The following is a 7,683-nucleotide window of genomic DNA, read 5'->3' on the forward strand; positions in this document are numbered from 1 at the left end:
ATTTTTCCAAGTTTTCACCCTAAAAATATAAAACATCAGAATGGTCATAAAAGGAAGAGGAAATTTGAATATACAGCACTAAAAAGTGTTCATACACCATTATTAAAATAAGACTTGACCATTCTTGTTTAGATCAAAATTTCTCCAAACTTTCAAATAGCAAAAAGTAACCTAACTACCCATTTCATTTCTTGAAAGAGAAAATAATAGCAAATTTCCTACTACAAAAGAAAAAAGTGGTCTTAATCCTAATTGTTATTAAAGTATGAACGCACACACAACTATAGTGAGCTTTCCTCTTATAGATACAAAGATTTTAATAAAAATAAAAAATTGAATAAAGCAATCAAATAAAACTTATTCCATGCCACAAGAATACGGCATGCTGTAAGAATACAATATATTCTATTTCTTTCTAAAAGGAAAACATACTCTGTTTAATCTTTCTATTTTGAAAGCTTATTCATGACAAAATCACATCAACAAAAGCAATAAGTCACTTGAAAGAATCTGGGACCCATTTCTAATGTTTTGAAGGTTTAAAAATAGGAAGGCAACATGACAGCATGAGGAGCTTCACAGATCTGCAACATCAGAAGGTAAGCACTGTGGGGAAGAGAAATAGACTTCACTAAAATAATCCAGCTAGTCACTAAGCAAATAGTAATAAAAAGCCACAAGGGAGGAAGATTAGAATCTATAGTTTCTACAATATATTATCTAAAATATTTAGTTTCCAACCCAACTGCAAAAACATTCAAAGAAACATGAAAATAAAACATATACTGGAGGAAGAAAGAGGGCAGAAGAAACTGCCTATGATAGCAACCAGATATCAGATTTAACAAAGTATTCAAAGTAGCCATTAGAAATATGTCCAAAAAAACTAAAGAAAATTATTATTATAGAAATAAAGAAGGATATAATGACAACTGCTCATCAAATAGAAAAATATCAGTATTGATAAGGTCATAGAAATTTTTAAAAAAGAAACCAATGGAAATTCTGAAGCTGAAGGTACAACAATGGAAATAAAAAATTCACTAGAGGAGCTCAACAGTAGATTTGAACTGGCAGAATAAAGACTTAGCCTACATGAAGATAAACCTGTAGAGATGATACAATCCAAAGAACAGAAAGCAAAAAGAATAAAGAAAGAACAGAGCCTCAGAGAAATTTAGGCATTATTAAGTACACAAACCTACATGTAGAATGAGTAGGATAAATGTGAGATCTACAGATACAGCACTGTCAAAATAGTGAAAGTCATAGACAAGGAGAAAATCTTGAGAGCATTAAGAAAAGAATAACTTATCACTTAAAAGGAACCCAAATACAATTTGCAGATCACTTCTCACCAGAAACAAAGGAGACTAGAAGACAGTAGAATAACTTATTCAAAGTGCTCAAAAAAAGGCTGCTGACCAACCAAGAATCCTATTTCATAAAAGCTATATTTCAAAATTTTAAGTACAATGAAGAATTTCCCAAATAATCAAAAACAGAGAAAAATTGCTGCTTGCAGCCATTTTACATGCAATAATAAAAGAAGTTCTCAGGCTGAAAGCAAGCAACCCTGGACAGTAATTCAAATCCACACAAAAAGAGATCATCAATAAGGGTAATTATATAAGAGATAGTATAAATTCATATTTCTTCTTCTTCTCTTAACTGATTTAAAAGCAATTGACTGTGTTGTCTATGATTTCTTTCAGCAGAGTTTTATAGTTTTCCTTGTAGAGACCTTTCACATCCTTGGTTAGGTATATTCCCAAGTATTTTATTTTATTTTTATTTTTTGGCAGCTATAGTGAAAGAGGTTGTTTTTTATTTGATTCTCAGCTTGGTTGCTGTTGGTGTATAGCAGAGCTACTGATTTCTGTACATTAATTTTGTATCCTGAAATTTTGCTGAATTCATTTATCAGTTCTAGTAGCTTTTTGGGTGAGCCTTTAGGATTTTCTAGGTATACAATCATATCATCAGCAAACAGTAACAGTCTGACTTCTCTTTACCAATTTGGATGCCCTTTATTTCTTTCTCTTTTCTGATTGTCCTGACTAGGACTTCCAGTAGTATGTTGAATAGCAGTGGTAATAGTGGGCATCTTTGTCTTATTCCAGTTCTCAGGGGGAATGCTTTCCACTTTTCCCCATTCAGTATAGTGTTGACTGTGGGTTTGTTGTGGACAGCTTTTATTACCTTGAAGTTTGTCCCTTCTGTGCCGATTTTGCTGAGGGTTTTAATCATAAAGCAATGCTGGATTTCATCAAATGCTTTTTCCGCAACTGTTGAGATGATCATGTGATTTTTTGTTTTTAAATTCTATTTATGTGGTGTATTACATTTACTGAGCTACATATGTTAAACCATCCCTACATTCCTGGTATGCAACACACTTGATCATGGTGTATTATCTTTTTGATATGCTGTTGGATTCAGTTTACTAGTATTTTGTTGAGGATTTTTGCATCTATGTTCATCAGGGACATTGGTCTGTAGTTTTCTTTTTTTGTTATGTCCTTCCCTGATTTTGGTATTAAGGTGATACTGGTTTCATTGACTGATTTAGGGAGGATTCCCTCTTTATCTTTTGGAATAGTGTCAATAAGATTAGTACCAATTATTTGAATGTCTGATAGAATTCAGCAGTGAATCCATCTAGTCCTGGAGTTTTTTTTTTGTTGGCAATTTTTTTTTATTACCATTTCAATCTTGCTGCTTGTTATTGGTCTGTTTGAAGATTCTATATCTTCCTGGTTTAAGCTAGGAAGGTTGCATATTGTCAGGAATGTATCTATCTCCTCTAGGTTTTCTAGTTTACGCACATAAAGGTGTTCATAGTAGCCTTGAATAATCTTCTGTATTTCTGTGGTATCAGTTGTAATATCTCCCATTTAATTTCTAATTGAGCCTATTTGGATCATCTCTCTTATTTTATTGATTAATCTATCAATTTTATTTATATTTTCAAAGAACCAACTTTTTGTTTCATTATTCTTGTATTTTTTTGTTTCCATTTAATTTAGTTCTGCTCTGATCTTTGTTATTTCTTTCCTTCTGCTGGGTTTGGTTTGGATTGTTCTTGTTTCTCCAGTTCTGTGAGGTGTGACTTTAGTTTGTCTATTTGTGCCCTTTCAGACTTTTTGATGTAGGCATTTAATGCTATGAATTTTCCTCTTGAATGGGTAGAATCAATATTGTGAACATGGCCATAGAGTCAAAAGCAATCTGCAAATTCAATGCAATTTTCATCAAAATACTACCATCATTCTTCACAGATCTAGAAAAAGCAGTCCTAAAATTCATATGGAACCAAAAAAAAGGGCCCACATAGCCAAAGGGAGACTAAGTAAAAAGAATAAATCTGGAGGCATCACATTACTCGACTTCAAACAATACTGTAAGGCCATTGTCACCAAAATAGCATGGTGCTGGCATGAAAATAGGCACATAGACCAATGGAACAGAATGTAGAAACCAGAAATAAACCCAGATACTTAAAGCCAACTGATCTCCAACAAAGCAAACAAAAACATAAAGTGTGGAAAGGACACCCTATTTAACACATGGTGCTGGGATAATTGGCAAGCTACATGTAGAAGAATAAAACTGGATCCTCATCTGTCACCTTACACAAAAAGCAACTCAAGATGAATCAAAGACTTAAATCTGAGACCTGAAACCATAAAGATTGTAGAAGGTAACATCAAAAAAAACCCCTTCTAGACATTGGCTTAGGCTAAGACTTCATGACCAATACCCCAAAAGCAAATACAACAAAAACAAAGGTAAATAGATAGGACTTAATTAAACTAAAAAGCATTTGCACAGCAAAAGAAACAGCAGAGTTAACAGAAAATCCACAGAGTGGGAGAAAATCTTCACAATCTATACATCTGACAAATGACTAATATCCAGAAAGGACTCAAACAAATCAGCAAGAAAAAAAAACCAAACAATCCCATAAAAAAGTGGGCTAAGGACATGAATAGGCAATCCTCAAAAGAAGATACACAAATGACCAACAAGCATGTGGAAAAATTCTCAGCATCACTAATAATCAGGGAATTGCAAATCAAAACCACAATGCAATACTCCTCACTCCTGCAAGAATGGCAATAATAATAATGATAATAATAATAAAAGATGTTAGCATGGATGTGGTGAAAAGGGAACACTTTTACACTGTTGGTGGGACTGTAAACTAGTACAACCACTATGGAATACAGTGTGGAGATACCTTAAAAAACTAAAAATAGACCTACCACTTGATCCAGCAATCCCACTAAGTTATCTACCCAGAAAAAAAAGAAGTCATTATACAAAAAAGATACTTGCACATGCACGTTTATAGCAGCACAATTTGCAACTCCAAAAATACGGAACCAGCCCAAATGCCCATCAGTCAACAAATGGATAAATAAAATTGGTTATATATATATATAACAATTTATATATATATAACAATTTATATATATGTATATAACAAGTTATACATATATATATATACACACACACACCATGGACTACTACTCAGCCATAAAAAGGAATGAAACAATGGTGGTTGCAGCAACCTGGATGGAATTGGAAACTATTATTCTAAATGAAGTAACTCAGGAATGGAAAACCAAACGTTATATGTTCTCACTCATAAGTGGGAGCTAAGCTATGAGGATGCAAAGGCATAAGAATGACACATTGAGCTTTGGGGACACAGGGGAAAGGGTGGGGTGCGGCAAGGGATAAAAGACTGCACATTGGCTACAGTGTACACTGCTTGGGTGATGGGTGCACCAAAATCTCAGAAATCACCACTAACAAACTTATTCATGTAACCAAACACCACCTGTTCCCCAAAAACTTATTGAAATAAAAAAATTAAAAATGTGAAAAAAAGCAATTGTATAAAACAATGTGGGTAGCATGTATAAGTTTGGCCTATAACTTATAGAAATATGATACATTTACCTATAAAGACCACAAAGGAAGTAGATGGAATCAAAGTTGTATCGAGTTAAGGGAATGACTGCACATGTTAACTTGAATCCATAAGAACAATTGAAGAGAAGCAGAAATGATAAATAAGAAGGTTAATATAAGAAAAGCTATAAATCAGGGGTGTCCAATCTTTTTGCTTCCCTGGGCCACACTGGAATAAGAAGAATTGTCTCAGGCCACACATACAATACATTAACACTAATGATAACTGATGAGCTTAAAAAAATTGCAAAAAAAAAAATCTCATAATGTTTAAAGAAAGTTTACTAATTTGTGTTGGGCATAATTCAAAGCCATCCTGGGCCACATGTGTCTTGCGAGCTGCAGGTTGGACAAACTTGCTACAAATATACACCTCTCTCTTTTCAGCTTCTTTAAAACACACAAAGTTATATATATTAATAACTATAAAAATATACTGTTGGGCTTGTTACATTTATAGATGTAATATCTATAACAATAATACCACAAGAAGAAGGAAAGGTAAATAGAACTATATAGAAGTAACATTTCTATATCTCACTGGAATTAAACTACTTATAAATCTGAAGTTGTTTCTGATAAGATGTATATGATAAGCTCTAAAGCAACCACCAAGGAAATAATAAAATGCATGAAGAGTCATTAAAGCTATTTAAATGGTACATTAGAAAATATTCACTCAATGTAAAATAAACCTGTGAAGAAAATATAGAAGAACAAAAACAACATGAGTCATACAGAGGACAAAATTTAAAATGGCAGACATAATCCAAGTATATTAATGATAGCATTAAATGTAGATGCATTAAACAATCCAACCAAATCAAAAGGAAGATGTTGTCAGACTGGGTTTTAAAAACAAGACCTATAATACACTGTCTACAGAAGACACACTTTAGATTTAATGATATAAATAGATTGAAAGTAAAAGGATGAAAAAAAGATATATCATGCAAACAGAAATCACCAGAAAGCTAAAATGGCTATATTGATATCAGACTAAATAAACTTGAAAACATAAAAATGTGTTTTTTTTGTAATTGGAAGTAATGAGAGATGTTTTATAAAAATAAAAGAATCAACCCATCAGGAAGAATTGTAAATCTATACATTTACAAGTATAAATGAATGCAACTAATAGTAGCACCCAAATACATGAAGCAAAAGCTGACAAGAATGAAGAGAGAAATACACAATTCAACTATAATAGTTGTAGACTTTAATATCCCATTTTAAAAATTGACTATAACAACTAGGCTGAAGATCAACAAAGAAACAGACTTGAAATACACTATTAACTAGCTAGACCTAATAGCTATTTATAGGACACCCAACAAATTAGGAGTATATATTCTTCTTGAGTGCACATGTAACATTCTCCATGATAGATTATATGCCAGGACATAAAACAGACCTCAATAAATTTAAAGAATATAAATAATACAGAATATGTTCTCTGACTATAATTGGGAAAAATGTAGAAATTAATAGCATGGTCCTATATCAGTAATGGACCAATGAATAAACCAAAAGGGAAATAATAAAATACTTTAAGATGAATGACAATTAAGATACAATATACCAAAGCTTACAAGATGTAGCTAACGTAGTTTTAAAAGGGAAATATAGCTGTTAATCCTTACATTAAAGCAAAAGAATAATCTCAGTTCAGTAACCCAACCTTCCATCTTATGGCACTGGAAAAAGAAGAGCAAACTAAACCTATAGCCAGCAGAAGTAAGGAAATAATAAACATCAGAGTAGAAATTAATGAAATTGAGACTATATAAACAATAGAGAAAATCGATGAAACCAAAAGCTCGTTCTGTGAAGTGACTGACAAAATTGATAAACCTTTAGCATTTATTGGCCAAGAAAAAGAAGAGAGAAGGCTCGAAGTACTAGAATTAGAAATGAAAGAACGGACATTACTACTTTCCTTACAGAAATAAAAAGGGTTATAGAGAAATACTATGATTACTTGCATGCCAATAAAATAATTTAGATGAAATAGACAAGTTTCTGAAGACACAAACTACCAAAACTGACTCACAAATAAATAGGCAATAAACCTCGCCAAAATCTCACCTAACTTCTTTGTAGAAATTAAGCTGATTCCAAAATTCATATAAAATTGTGATGAATCCAGGATATTAAAACAATATTGAAACATAACAAAGTAAGAGGATCTATACTACCTTATTTAAACACTTAGTAGAAAACAGTAATAATCAAGGCAGTATGATACTGGCATAAGGATAGACATACAGATCAGTAGAATAGAATTGAACACAGGAAATAAGCTCTAGACAAGATTTTAGACATGGGTGCCAAAGCCATTCAGCGCAGGAAGGAATAGTCTTTCAACAAATAGTGTTGGGACAACTGGATAGCCAAATGCAAAGAAATAAGGCTGGACTCCTACCTCCTACCATATACAAAAATTAACTCGAAATGGATTAAAGGCCTACATTTAAGAACTTAAATTATCATAAAACTCTTGGAAAAAAAAATAAGGGTAAATCTTTATGACCTCAGATTTGATAATAGATTTTTTAAAGATGACACTAAAATTACAAGCAGCAGAAGAAAACATAGATAAGCTGGACTTCATCAAAATTCAAACTTTTGTGGTGCAAAGTACAGTATCAAGAAAGCAAAAAGGCAACACACAAAATTGGAGACAATATTTGCAAGTCA

The sequence above is a fragment of the Gorilla gorilla genome, chromosome 4 (assembly GCF_029281585.2).
Source record: "Gorilla gorilla gorilla isolate KB3781 chromosome 4, NHGRI_mGorGor1-v2.1_pri, whole genome shotgun sequence".
Classification (NCBI taxonomy): domain Eukaryota; kingdom Metazoa; phylum Chordata; class Mammalia; order Primates; family Hominidae; genus Gorilla; species Gorilla gorilla.